Source organism: Abrus precatorius, unplaced genomic scaffold (assembly GCF_003935025.1).
Source record: "Abrus precatorius isolate BTA unplaced genomic scaffold, Abrus_2018 Scaffold3, whole genome shotgun sequence".
Lineage (NCBI taxonomy): Eukaryota > Viridiplantae > Streptophyta > Magnoliopsida > Fabales > Fabaceae > Abrus > Abrus precatorius.
This window is the reverse complement of record NW_020874373.1, coordinates 15,697,300-15,712,652: the sequence shown is the minus strand read 5'-3', so window position 1 is coordinate 15,712,652 and position 15,353 is coordinate 15,697,300. Positions and strand designations below refer to the sequence as shown.

Here is a 15,353-nt window from a genome sequence, read left to right as displayed (position 1 = left end):
AATACAATAAATTAAAACAAATATTTATATATTACATATAAATTGATAAAATAACTAATAATTTAATTAAAACACGTGCAAGTTACAAAAATATATATTATTATATAATTTATTTATAATTATATTATTTATATTATTTGTTACATGGTCTAATTATATATATATATATATATATATATATTATAATAAGTTTTTTATTTTATTTTGTTATCATTTTTTTATAAATTTTTATTTTCAAATAAAATATAATTCAGATTTAAGCAATTTCTATATATTATAAATAAAAAGAATTATAACATAATATATTAATATAATAATTAAATAATTAAATTAATAATAATAAAATAAAGAGTATAAAAAATATGTTAATAAATTTTATTATTTTATTTTTAAATTTTATTTCGTTTAGTTTTGATTACGTCTTATTTCTGTTTAAAGATTTAACTATTCTTTAAATTGTTTAAATATAATAAATATAATAATTTATTATTAAATAAATTTATTATTTAAAACGTGTAATCATGTATAAATATTTTTAATTTTTAATAAAATATAACTTCTATTTATTATAATTATAAATAAATAAAATTATAACATAATATATTAATTTAATAATAATAGAATTAAGAATATAAAAAATATATTATTAAATAATTATTATTTAAATATATTTTGATAGCTCTATTTTTAAATTATATATATTTATATTTATACAGGCCAATCTATCAGGTTTAACAAGCTTTATAAACAGCTCAAGTCTAACTTATTTACTTAAACAAACCTTAAAAAAAGCTTAAGTCTAGTTTGTTTATTAAAAAGGTCAAGTCTAAACCAGACCAGGCCACAGGCCCCTATCAGGTGGCATGGCCTGTTTCCATCCCTAGTGGTGACACCCTTTGTCCCTTTAGATATAAGAGTTTTAATTGGAATATACTTATTGCCAATTTCCATCTCCTTTTGGGAAGCCCTTGCACAAACAGGAAGAAAGACATCCAGAGCATTCACAAACAGGAAGAAAGACATCCAGAGCATTCCCTTTAAGAAATAATCACAAGCTGGTGTGAAGTTTCATCAAACACCCAGTAAGATCAGACCAAAGAATATAGAAGACATAACAAATTGAAATAAAAAACCACCACAAAGCCCCATCTCAGTAGGTGGGATCAGCTACAAAAGAAACCAACATTGAGTGTAGAAATGTCATAAAATGCCTTACTTCCTGGGTCAATTAAGCCACCACAATTCATCCGGACAATAGCGCAACTATACATGTGTATATGATTAAGATGAACATTTAAAAATGAAATTCTCCAATACCATGGGGAGGGGACCATGAAACTGAGAACTTTGTAAAATTTTGCTACCCTCACGACGAATGAGTTTCTAGCAGATATTAATAATTAACATTCATAATACTATTTCCACAGCCAATGTTTCTGCTTCCACATAACCACTTTCATGCCAGACCCATGTGTCTTCCAGGTTCCAGCAAAACCTGCCAAAAAGCAGTCATCTGGCGTTGAAAAGAAAATATTTCTATCAAGGATCATTTAAAATGTTAAATCAAATCCATATAACTCTGCCTATGGTCCCATAGTCAGTCCCGAGCCTAGGTAAAGGAAGATGGTTGCATTAGGTCTTCAACAACTATTGTAAAACTTGTTAAAACATATATATGGATATTAATTTCAAATAAATCACCATCCAATTCAAACAATGAAGAGTGAGAAGTCAATACATAAAAAAGGATTTCTGCTATAAATTTTTATTAAATGGTTGGAACTTAAGACAGCTTGAGCAAAACAAATGAAAAACACTATCTCAGATTGCTTTGAAAGTGTTGAATACTGGCCATTTCAAGAATGGCAGTTTATGTGCCCTCCTAAAAAAAATAATAAAGACTAACCAAGCAAGAGAGAGGTTAGAGATGGCAATGGGTAAAGTACCAGATGGGCACCCACAAAATTTATCCACAATGGGTAGAATATTTACCCATTACATAGGTGCAGGTATGGGTATAGGTATCTAAGTACCCACTCCGCCCCATACCTGCATATATATATATAGGGAAGGATCTTCTTATACTGATGTAAGTCTAAAAACTCTTACACCAAATATGTACCTTTCATTTAACTTACATCTAACGGCCAGTAAAAGCATACAAGGTGATGATGATCTTTTTCGAGGTGTTTAAAAGATTTGTCGTAAATCCTCATCAAAATTTAAACAAATTAATGTAGTACTAGGGTAACCCTAGATTGTCTCCTATGAACATTGGTTATTAATCTTCATTAAACATGTTGAAGGCATTAATTAAACAAGCAATTAAAATGGGGGGTTTTGTGGTTTCAAATTAGAACAAAGAGCAATGAGCAAATGAGTTTAATTAATTCAAACAATAGAAAACAGCAATCCTTAGTTCATCCACATAAATTCTATCCTCATTCCACTCAAGATTTAACATTCATCCTCTCTTCCATGAATTAGGTTAATTTAACAACCGAAAATCAACCTTATGGTCCCAACGAAATTACGCAATTTGTTAGGCTCTAATCTCTCATCCCAAAATTACGCAACCTTAGAATTAAACCTAGGATTAAGCAACCCTTAGTTTAGAATCTCCTTAAAACGAAATTAGGGTTAATTAAGCAATACCCTCCTCATTCACCATTAATTCAATTCAAGAGACAAGGAAGAAGTAATTCATGAAAGAAAGGAATTGTATTATCATTAAATTCAAGGAACTCAAGAACCCATGTGAATTCACTAAGGATTACACAAACTTAGCCCTCCATGGAAATGGGGGTCAAAAACGCAATTGGGAAATGCAGAAAACTCATTAACATTAATGTAAAAGCAAGAGAAATGAGAAACCAAACCCTAGGTTGGACCCTTGGCTGTCACCCAAGGTTGCCCTAAGCTCTGGAAAGTATTCTAAATTTAGTAAAGAAGAGAAAAGGTTCAAAAAGTGTAAGAACTCTCTACCCTAATTTGGTAAAAATCTATTTATACTAAAGTTGGCGCCCTCCAAAGTAGTTACTCTCATTCTTTCATAGTAAACACGCGCAGCATCAGTTGAGTTTTGCCTCTCTAGAGTGATTACTATGAATTTTGATAGTAATCACGCGCAAAACTGGGACATTTTGGATCTCTGGAGTGATTACTATGAATATTCATAGTAGTTACGCGCAGCACCTTCAATTTTTGCATGCTCTGGAGTGATTACTATGAATATTTATAGTAGCCACGCGCAGGTTTGGTTGATTCTGGGCTGCTGTAGTTGTCACTTTAAGCTTTGGAAGTGATCACTTTGGTCCCTTTGCTGGAAGTGGCTTGCTGTAGTTGTCACTATCAATATTGAAAGTAGTTACTTTCACCTCAAATTCCTCAAAATCCAATAATTCTTCAAAATAAGCTTGGGGATTCCTGCCATATTATTCAAATGATCAAAATATGTAAAATAAACTATCTAAATTCATGTAAATTAACAAAAAACTAAGAAACCTATATTATTTAGCCTAATTGGAATATTCATCTTATTTACACTATCTAAGTCTATTCTTTTCTATAAAAAGTAATAAATGATGTATAAAAATGTAGTAAAATGTAGATTCATCACAAGGGCAGTCCAAAGATGACCCCCCAACCAAGGACTCTAAAAGTACGCACGTCAGGAAGGCGGGGGATAAGCTCAGAGACCAGTGCAAATAGAACAAAGTAGTCCCTTTCAATGCTGCTATTACCAATGTGATTTGTGACACCCAGGCGCTAAGTGAGGGCGAGGAGTGATCGCTGGTGCAATGTGACACGGACAAGGAGCGGCTACCTGGCAGGCTTCCGGCGGTAAGGGGCACATGAATGAATCGAACTTACATCGGAATGAGAGGGGGATCCAGAGACTGTATATACAGTTAAGGATAGCTTAAAGGAATTGATTAGGACTACCTATACCAACAAAATGCATTTACTTTTCAATGGCCTATCAATTAAGAACTCTAAAGTTAAGTGTGCTTAACTTGGAGCAATTATGGGATGGGTGACCTTCTGGAAAGTTCCTGGGAAGTGTGCGAGTGAGGACAAAGCACACTGAAAAGTTTTGTGTTAGTTTGTGAGGACAATCGTCAATCCGAATAAGTTGTCGGGCTGTTACATGATTCCCTTTATATAGAAGTTTTTTCCAATTAATTTTATAACTGTATCTTACCCCTTCATGCATGTTTTTACCCCTCCCATTTGACCTTTCCATTGCATTACGGGAAATGGAGGAGTTTACAAAATTGACATGCACAAACAACCAACATGTAACCATTTATTGCAACAGAAAGTGTTTGCATAATGAAGACATGAAAGGTGCTAATCACCAATAGTATTGTAGCCTAAAGGGCACAATATTCCTGCATGAGAAGACTCTTCAAGCTATAAAACTGGTAGTTTCTACACTTTGACCTTCCTAAATTAGCATGGTAGTAATTTCCACGTGAAACAGAAACCCAAGTGTTACATGAAAATTTTCAATGGGCTTAAAAGTTTTACAACCTCGCATCTCGAAAATGTCATCAAACTATAGTTTAGTAAGCATCCAATACGATTTTCATTGATAGTTGTCAAAGCACTGTCTGGAGAAATGTTAACCATCTTTCAATAATATAGGAATTTAATAACAGTGAGTTTAACCATTGTTAACTTGGTGATAGTTTCTCTCTATAACTAGAGCTCTCTTTTGTAAGTTCTCTGTAGAGGTGGTTTGATTTCAACCGCCATTATAATGAGATTTTATTTCTTAGTTGGTCTTATAAGATTATTGGTTGTTGTGCAGAACGATTTGCATACCATTCTTGCACTCGCTCTGGCTATAATCAGGTTCCTTACAGACCTTACTATTACTCATTAGCTCTCTAACAACATGTGCATCATCTCATCTTCCCAAAGAAGAATACATGTTAGCAAGAAGCACATAAGAGGCAGAATTTTGTGGGTCTAGTCGATAGAGTTCCTCAGCAGCTCTCTTTGCTAAGCTCAAGTTGGCATGAACACGGCATGAGCTTAGCACAACCTCCCATACAACTACATCATCCTTGCAAGGCATGGTATCTAGAATGACTTCTACTTCATGGAATCGCCTTGCTCTTCTTAGACAATATGCGATACAAGTATAATGATCCAACTTTGGCACAACTCCAAAATTTTGAGGCATGGCATTTAATATTTCGAGTCCTTCATCAACCAATGCCGAGGGGCTACAAGCAGTTAAAACAACAACAAATGTGATATCATCAGGTAGAATCCCACCAGATGAAATCATGCCATTATAAAGACAGAGAGAGCCTCGTGACCATATCCATTCTATGCATAATCGTGTATCATTTCATTCCATGTAACAGTATTTTTACCTGGCATATCAAAAAAACATCTAGCACCACCTACATCCCCACATTTACAATACATTTCTATGATGGAACTCCCCACAAATATGTCATCTACAAAACCATCTTTTATGATCTGAGTATGAATCTATAGACCTTGAAATAAAGAAGAAAATTTTGCATAAGAACTCACTACGGTGGCAAAAGAAAACTCAGAAGGAAAAAAGCCAAGTTGTCACATCTGCTTAAAGAAAGATAGAGCATCTTGTTCAAGAGAATTGATTGAGAACCCTGCTAACATTGAGTTCCAACAAACAACATCTATTTCAGGCAGTTTACTGAATAAATGCTTAGATAGGTCTATTTTCCCACATTTTGAGTACACATTAATGAGACTACTAGCGACATACACATCATTATAAAATCCAAACTTTTGAGATACTGCATGAACCTGTTTTCCAGCCTCAAGAAGTCCCAATTCAGCACATCAACTGAGGATAACAAACAAAGTAGTTCGATTGGCATGTTGACATTGAAACTGCATTTTCCTAAACACTTTAACTGCATCTTTGTGATCTGCACTCTAGTTATAACCTGACAGTATAGCATTTCGTGAAGTCAAATTTGGGCAAGGCATGCAGTCAAACATTTGATGACCAGTTTTAACATCCCCAGACTTGACACATGCTGCCAGCATAATAATATAAGTAACATCATCTGGTTCATATCCACAACACTGCATTCTCTGAAGATACTGTTATAAGTGAATTAGGAGAAGATTAGGGTATGTTAGTTATTAAAAGATAAGATTAGATTAGTTATTAGAAGATAATGATAGATTTAGTTGTTAAGAAATATGGGTTATAAATAAGACCCAAATATAATCAAAGAAGATTATGAATAATACAATTTTATTAGAGTTTTCCTGTTTAATTCTTGTGTGAGATTAAGAGTGAGTGATGTTAGAAGAGAAGTCTATTTCTCTTTTAACAATTGGTATTAGAAGGCTTGGAAATGATGGTGGGTTCTGACAAGGTGACAAACAAGGAGCTGGATGCACGATTGGAATCGTTGGAGAAGGTAGTTCCAGACCTGGCTAAATCGCACACTTCGTTGATAAAGGCTTTTGCAAATTTGGAAAGGATGATTGTTGCCCTGGCTATATCCATTTCCCACAATAAAGATCCGCCCAAGACTTCACTGGAGAATGACGACAATGGGACACCAGAGGACACGAATTCCATAGTAGATCGTGCTCAAATCCAATTCCTTTCCTTCGATGGCACCAATTTTACGGATTGGAGAGCAAAAGCTGAACAGTTCTTTGAATTAGAACGCACACCAATTGCTTAGCGAGGCAAATTGCTATTGTTATCCATCGAGGGCAAAGACATTACATGCAAAACCCAGCATTTAAGAACAAATCTTGGCAGGCTATTCTTCAAGATGTTGGCCACCGCTTCGACGATGGGGCTTATGATGATCCAATCTCTGAGTTATCTCGTTTGAAGCAATCAGGACCATTACCCGAGTATCTTGAAAAACTTGACACGCTGCTTGCTCGAGTTAACATAACTGATGGCACCAGTTTTTTTTTTTTTTTGCTGGATTGGAGGTTCACTTAGAGAAATCCATGCGAATTCACAACCCCAAATCCTTGCAAGAGGCCATTCTATTGACAAGATTGCAGGATGATGTCACTAAGGAATTGGAGAAGTTAACGGGTAATTCCGCTAATCTTTCTTATCAAACTAGATACACACGTTCGGGGCCAACTACATCATCAAATCTCAAGAATCAATCAATCACTAGCTTACAAACTCACCCTTATAATTCTTATGTCCAAACTTCAACTACTGATTCAAAAGGTAACTCTAATTCTGAACTCTCTCGAAAGGAGATCAGTGAACGTATTTCAAAAGGCTTGTGTCAATTTTGTGGTGATAAATGAGAGAGGAATCATAAATTGAAGTGCAAAGTCTGGGGTAAGTTAAATGCAATCTTTTGTGCACAGGAAGATTTAGATGCAGAAGAACTTGATGATAGTGACAATGATGTAGATGCATCTTTGGTCGAAAAGAGTTTAGAATTATTAGATAATGATGATGTACAAATTTCTTTACCTGCTTTAAGAGGTATAGTTGGAGGAAATACCTTGCAATTGAGAGGGCTTATTAAATGAAAAGACGTGCCTTTTTTTATGGACACAGGCAGCGTGCACAATTTCATAAGTGCAAACTAGATTAAGCTTCTAGGCTTGAAAACGCATCTTGTAAAAGATTTTTCGGTCATGGTTGCAAGTGATAAGCCAATTGTGATAACTAGGAAGTGTGAGAAATTACAATGGAAATTTGGTAATCACTCTTTTATAGCTGATTTTTTGGTACTACCTGGTTCCACTTTTGGTGCAATACTAGGAATGCAATGGTTCAGAACTTTGGGTGAGATATCTTGGAACTATGCTAATTTGACCATGAGGTTTGTTCATTGATAAATCCACATTTTACTATATTTTTAGCCTAGTTTTTGTTAGTGAATAAAGAGTTAAATAGTAAATAAACTTGAAAAAATCATAAAAATTGCATTAATATTCATAATTATGTAAATAGTTTTGATTTTTATATTTTTAGTCCAATTCTAAATAATTTGACTTAAAATGACTTAATCCTTGTGCAGAAGCCTGAGCTAAGAATTTGAGTTGAAGATTCAAGTGAAGAAAGTAGAGGAATTAAGCTGAAGAATCAAGTGTTATGTGTCGGGCATAATCACTTTGAGTACATAGAGTGAATACTTTGAAGAAGAAAATTCATGAAGATCAAGAGAGTAGCTACTTCAAGTGTTCAGAGTAGCTACCTAGTGACCACGTAGCCACTTCTACGCCCAAGGCTAATTCAAAATTGCACAGTGCGCGTAGCTACTTCAAGTCTTTAGAGTAGCTACGCAATTGAGCTCGTAGCCACTTCAAGTGCTCAGAGTAACTATGCAGTAAGCGCATAGCTATTTCAAGTGCTAAGAGTAGTTATGCGTGAGGATCTTCCCATATAGAACACTTGCGCGTAGACACTTCAACCACTTAAAGTGTCTATGCAAAAGTAATAGAATTTTATATACCACTTCTAAGTATCAACTTTGGACGATTTGAGTTCCTAATTCAGTTTTAGAAGCTTCTAAAAGACCTTTGATGCTAGAATTCTCAGAGATTAATGTGTAGAAAGGAAAAAGGCGGGAAAAACATTATAAATAAAAGTTAGAGGTTCAAAAAATGGGAATTTGGTTCATTTTTGTTATTTTTCACTTTGTAACTGTTTTAACTTCCAAGGGAAGTTAGAGAGAGAAATGGGGGGCAACTTTCATGCTTCATTGCTAGAAGAATCAGTGTAAAGATTGAGTCTTGGAAGATATTCTTTTGCTTTTTTTCTTCTTCTTCTCTTACTTCTCCTTTTTCCATTGTAATGTTGTTCTAAACATTTTTGGTTCGGGATCTATCAATCTAGATTTGATGTTATAATGTAATTGTGGATTGAATCTTGAGATTTTAATTGAATTGAGTATATGATTTTGTTCTTAATGTAGTTGTGGACTAATCTTTCATTCAATTGAATTTAGAGGAATTTTCATCAATGGAAATTGAGTTTATTTCTTAGATCTGAATTATATGCCTAGGTTATTGAAATCTTAGGAATAAGTATCATGATCTAGTAATCCTATAATTTTCAGAATTTAATGCAGTATTTGATTAAATTTCACCTAAGGGATTAGGGAGGTTTAATTAAATATTAAGATTAGTGAGGTAAGGAATTGTCCTTTGGTTAAAGAAGTGAAATTGATTATCATTTAATTAAAATTCTCAAGAGTTCAGAACATGATTACATTGCAATTGAAAATCTGGTGAAGTGATTCCTAACTATTTTCCATATAGCATTCTTAATACAAAATTCGTACTCTATTTTTTACAGCAAGTTTATTTCCTTTTATTGTTTTTATTTCTTACTTTTACATGTTACAAACTTCTCAATAGAATTGTTTTGCTCAACTAATTGTTAAATTATAAAGTGGTAATTGAAATAAGATCCTTGTGGACAATACTTGGGGCTCATATTGAATTCCAAATTTTATTACTTACTACAACTACATAGTACACTTGCTAGTTAGTATCTCTCTCAAATTTTACCGTTGCCAGGGATCTTTATTTTCATCATTTTCTTTTAGTGTTTTTGCTGTGTTCAGTTTTTCTTAGTGTTATATGCGTGGGAAAAATAAAAACAAGACTGCTCTTGTATTTGATCTAGACATAGATAGAACATTGAGGAGGCTGAGAAACGAATTAAGAGCAGAAAATTCAACAAGGAAAGAGCAAGAATTGGAATCTACACCCTTTACTCCTAAATTGAAAGAACTTCAAATTCCTTCTCCTACACCACCAACACCTCAAGAGAAGAAGATAATGGCTGAACAGAATATGATAAGAACTTTAGGGGATTATGCAGTGCCTAACATGCATGGATACAACTCCTCTATAGTCAGACTTACCATACAAGCCAACCATTTTGAAATAAAACCACCTTTACTTTATTTAGTTCAGCAAGATCAATTTTCTAGTTCAATTTCGGATGACCCTAACTTATATATCTCTAACTTTTTGCAGCTTAATGATACAATAAGGATGAATGGATTTAGCGAGGATGCAATTAGATTGAGACTATTTCCATTTTCATTAAGAGATAAAGCTAAATGTTGGTTGTAAACTCAATCACAAGGAAGCATCACCACTTGGGCAGACCTTGTCAATAAATTTCTTACCAAGTATTTTCCACCATCTAAAGGTGCCAAACTAAGAGGAGAAATTACATCATTTATGCAACAAGAAGGGGAATCTTTATATGAAGCTTGGGAGAGGTATAAAGAATTATTGAGGAAATGTCCACATCATTGCATACCAAAATGGATGCAGCTGGAAACTTTCTAAAATGGAAGGAGTCCAGCCACTAGAACCATGATTGATGCAGCTGCGGGAAGATCATTGAATACTAAATCATTGGAAAAAGCTCAACGAATTATAGAGATGATGGCTTCATCTATGTATCAAAATTCTAATTCTAGACACTCTACAAGGAAAGGAGGATATGAAGCCAAAATTCTTGAGACTTTTCTTGCAGAAAACCAACTGCAAAGTCAAATGTTTCCAGAACAAATTGTTGTACTAACTCAACAAATAAGCAACTTACAGACTGCTCTAATTCAGAATATTCAACTTACTTGTGATTTTTGTGGAGGAAATCATGCCAATGGAGCATGTGATGAATCTACAAATGAACCTCAAGAGAAAATTAATTATATGGAAAATTTTCAGAGACAACAACTTTCATTTCCACCTGATTTTCAGTATCCTAATAACAGAAATCAGCAGTACTCTAATTGGAACACTCAATATTCTGTTGCAAAGAATTTTAATTCTGCTTTACCTTTTTCTGATGCAGGTCCAGTAGCACAACAATCCTATTTTCAAGGGAATCCAGCCACTCAACCTCAAAGGAATAAAAAGTTCTCCAAGCCTATGACTGAAAGGATGAATGAGATGTAGGAAACTATGCTGCAATTTATGAAAGTAACTCAAACAAGCTTTAAGAATCAAGAATCTTCAATGAAGAAGCATGAAACTCAAATTGGACAGCTGGTTGAATAATTATCTAGCAGAGAAGAGGGGGGATTTCCTAGCAATACAATTGTTAATCCAAAAGAACAATGTCAAGCTGTAATGACTAGAAGTGGAGCTGTTTTGGGGAGTCCCAAACTTGCCGAAAAAAGAGGAAATAATCCTACTGCAGATGAGAAATTAAAATCTGATCTAGATGAAGGAAATTTTACCTTGCTGAAAAGAAAAAATTCAGAAAAAGAGAATTCTCCAAGGTCTGTAAGGAAGACAAAGAGGCAAATACTTGAGGAAGCTAATAAACCTATTGATAAGGAGAAATACAAGAGAATTCCTTACCCTCAAAGAATGCCCAATCCAAAACAAGAAAAACAATTTGAGAGGTTTCTAGATGTCTTCAAGAAACTTCAAATAAATATTCCTTTTGCTGAAGCACTTGAGCAAATGCCTTCCTGTGCTAAATTCATGAAGGAGCTGTTATTTAAGAAAAGAAGACTTGAGAATGATAAAACAGTCCCTTTGACTAAAGAATGTAGTGCTATTCTACAAAGGAAGCTCCCTCAAAAATTAAAAGATCCAGGTTCTTTTAGCATGCTATGTTCTATTGGAAATTGCACTGTAGGGAAAGCTTTATGTGATCTTGGGGCCAAAATTAATCTTATGCCTCTTGCTATCATGAAGAGACTTGGAATAGAAGAAGTCAAGCCTACTAGCATAACTTTACAACTTACAGATAGATCTTACACATATCTTTATGGTGTTGTAGAGGATTTGCTAGTTAAAATTGACAAATTTATTTTTCCTATAGATTTTGTAATTTTGGACATGGAAGTGGATGCTAACATTCCTTTAATTCTAGGCAGACTATTCTTAGCTACAGGGAGAGCTTTAATTGATGTTAAAAAAGGAGAACTTATGTTGAGAGTGCAGGATGAAAAGGTTATTTTTAATGTATTTGAGGCACTCAAACATCCCAATGATGATGTTACTTGTATAAGGGTTGATATTCTAGATTCTATTACTTTCCTTCATTTTATTGATAATGCTGATGAAATTTCATTGTTAAAGGAAACAATAGTTGCAGGGAATCATTCTACTGTTGTAAAAAAATGAATACTTAAAGAATATGTGCAGCAGCTGGACACCTTGCCAATTGTTCCTTTTTCAGAAAATTCAGCAAAGGAAGAACTGAAAAATGAAATGATGGAAAGAGAAGACTAAGACACTAGAGCTGAAAAAGTTACCTTCTCACTTGAGATACTCTTTCTTAGACTAAGAACATGAAAATCTGGTGATTATTAGTAATGATCTCAAGGAAGAAGAAGAGAAATTACTGAGGATTTTAAGAGCCCATAAGTCTGCAATTGGTTGGCATATTTCAGATTTAAAGGGGATCAATCTAGCTTTTTGCAAGCATAGAATTCTGTTTGAAGAACATTTTAAATCAGTAATACAGCCACAAAGAAGACTAAATCCAGCCATGAAAGAAGTAGTGTGATGAATCCATATTTTTAATAGTATTTTACTACAGTTTTAATCCATTTGATAAGGAAAATGTGTTAGAAAAAACAGAAAAAATCATAAAAAATAGAATGATTGAAGAATTTCTTTCAATACATAATTAGTTTAGCATTTATGAATTTTCTATGTAGAAATTAATAATTGAAGTGTGTTTTTGTAGAAAATTCTAAGCAAAGTCCATGATGCTGGTAGATCAATGGAGAAATAGCAAAAAAGTAGCAAGTCTAGACTTAAAAGAACATGGCTTATGGAGTTTAAGTTGGGCGTGGTTACTCTTGCCAGCGAAAGTGAGTGATTCATAGCTTAAATGAGAAGTTGAGTGTGGGCGTGATCACTATTATCACTGAAAGTGAAGGTTCCAGAGAAGTTCAATCTCAACAGAGCTGTGCGTTATGACTCTTGTTAACAAAAGTGAATGTTCCAGAGAAGGCAGAATTTCAGCGAGCTCTGCATTACCACTTTTACCTGCGAAAGTGGATGTTACAGAAAGAAGTGTATCAAGGCAAGTTGCGCGTGGTCACTCTTGCTCTCGAAAGTGATCACGCGCACTCCTCGACCTCCTACGTTGCTACTCTTATCAACGAAAGTGAATGTTCCAATCTTCCAGAAACTACATGAGCCTCTGCGTGGTCACTCTTATGAAGCAAAGTGACAACACCCAGAGTCAAGAATTCTTATAAATACCATAGAAAGCTCAAAACTCGGGGTCTTTTATTCATTTTCCATTTTTTCTGTTAGATTCTCGTTGAGAGAGAGTGAGAGAGAGGATTGAGGTCGAATTTTGAAGCTCCAAGAAAAGCCATTGGATTGGAGCTCGTGGAGATGTCTTCTCTGTAATTCTTCTATTCTTCTCCTTCTTTCTCTTTCTTTGTTACAATGTTTGCTTAATTCTCCATAGTTAGGAGTTTATGGACCTCAAATTGATGTATTGATTTGATTCTTGCTTTTAAAATTTGAGTTTTTGGATTAATTGAGTTGTCAATTCTGCACTTTACATAATCTTTGAATAGGAATTCATTTGATTAATCAAAGAGGAACATTTGCTAACGGGAATTGGATTTGATTTTCTGATCTGAATTAACAACCAGAATTAGGGGTTTCTTAGGGATAAGTACACTTAATTCTGCAGTCCTATGGTTCTAATTCTTAATGCAACTTGAAATTGAACTTCACCTAAGGGATTAGGGTGGTTTAGTTGATTGTTAGGGTCAATGAGTTAAGGGATTAACCTTTGGCTATTAATATGTGAAACTGATTGTCAATTAACCAAGTACTTGAATGTTCAGAGGCATAATTGAATTGATATTGATATTCTTGTGAAATAAATTCCTAACTATATTTCATTCCTATCTCATTTCATCACAACTTTCATACTCAGTTTTTACTGCAAGTTTCTTACCTTTTGATTGTGCTTGTTCTTGACTTTTGAATGTTACAAATCTTCCAAATTCGTGTGGCTTAAATGGTGATTGTTCTGTGAAGTGATAATTGATTTCCTAATTCCCTGTGAAGACGATATTCTGATATTAAAAATTACTCATTACTTGCTACAATTCTTAGTGCACTTGCTAGTGTTTAGAAATGTAAAACAACAAGTTTTTGGCGCCGTTGCCGGGGAATTTGTGTTTCAATATCATTAGTAGCAAAGAGGTAGCTAGATTGAGCATTTATTTTTATTGTTTTGCTTTTAAGGTTTTCTGCATGATTTCTTTTCTGCATTTTGTGTAGTTTTCTGCACTATTTTCTGCATAATTCATTTTTCATTTCTCTACATCATTTTCTATTTGAATTTTGCATAATTCTGCAGTTGCTAGACTTGAATTTTATATGCTTTTGCTTATATCTTCTGCATAATCTTGGTTGTGCATTTCTGAATATCGAGTTGTAGTTTAATTTTGTTGTATTTTGATTTGTATATGCGTGGTAAAAACAAAAATAAATCAATTCTGGTCTTTGATCTTGACATAGACATAACCTTAAGAAGATTAAGAAGAGAGGCTAGAGCAGAAAAATTCATAGGAAGTGATAGTGAAGTAGAAGTTGTCTATTCTCCAGAAATTCAGAATACTCCTAGAGTAAAAAGAACACCTACACCTTTAAGACAACCAAATCCAGAAATAGAGATGGCAGAGCAAAATAGAATTAGAACATTAAGGACTATGCAATTCCTAACATGCAAGGTTTTCATTCTTCTACAATTAGGCCAACTATCCAAGCTAACCATTTTGAGATTAAACCTGCCCTATTACACTTAGTCCAATAAGATTAGTTTTCCGATGGAAATTCTGATGACCTTAACCTACATATTTCAAACTTTTTGCAGTTGTGTGATACCATAAGAATGAATGGGGTTAGTGAAGAAGCCATCAGACTGAGATTATTTCCCTTTTCCTTGAGAGATAGAGCCAAATGCTAGTTGCAAGCTCAACCACAAGGAAGCATCACAACTTGGACAGAGCTAGTGAATAAATTTCTAACCAAGTATTTTCCTCCATCCAAAGCTGCCAAACTGAGAGGAGAAATTACATATTTTGTTCAGTAGGAAGGAGAGTCATTGTATGAAGCTTGGGAAAGATACAAGGAGCTGCTAAGGAGGTGTCCACATCATTGTATTCCAGACTGGATGCAGTTGGAAACCTTCTATAATGGAATGAATACATTAACAAGAACAATGGTTGATGCTGCTGCTGGAGGTTCCTTAAATACAAAATCTTTAGAAGAAGCCTAGAGAATCATTGAAATGATGGCATCATCAATGTACTACAATTCAAACTCAAGAAATCAAGGAAGAAGCTCTAGTTATGAAGCTAAGGTTTTAG

The 15,353-nt window shown here is 34.1% G+C and overlaps 2 non-coding genes and 1 pseudogene across 2 annotated transcripts; all 3 read right to left on the bottom strand.

The window, feature by feature from the left end:
• Positions 1-4,798: 4,798 nt before the first annotated feature.
• On the bottom strand, positions 4,799-6,105 carry LOC113862245 (annotated as a pseudogene).
• A 4,086-nt stretch (positions 6,106-10,191) lies between these two features.
• Positions 10,192-10,298, bottom strand: LOC113864115. The gene has a single exon (XR_003504719.1). It is a non-coding gene; the product is annotated as a small nucleolar RNA R71 (small nucleolar RNA).
• Positions 10,299-15,040: 4,742 nt separating this feature from the next.
• Positions 15,041-15,147, bottom strand: LOC113863992. The gene has a single exon (XR_003504602.1). It is a non-coding gene; the product is annotated as a small nucleolar RNA R71 (small nucleolar RNA).
• Between the last annotated feature and the right edge of the window lie 206 nt (positions 15,148-15,353).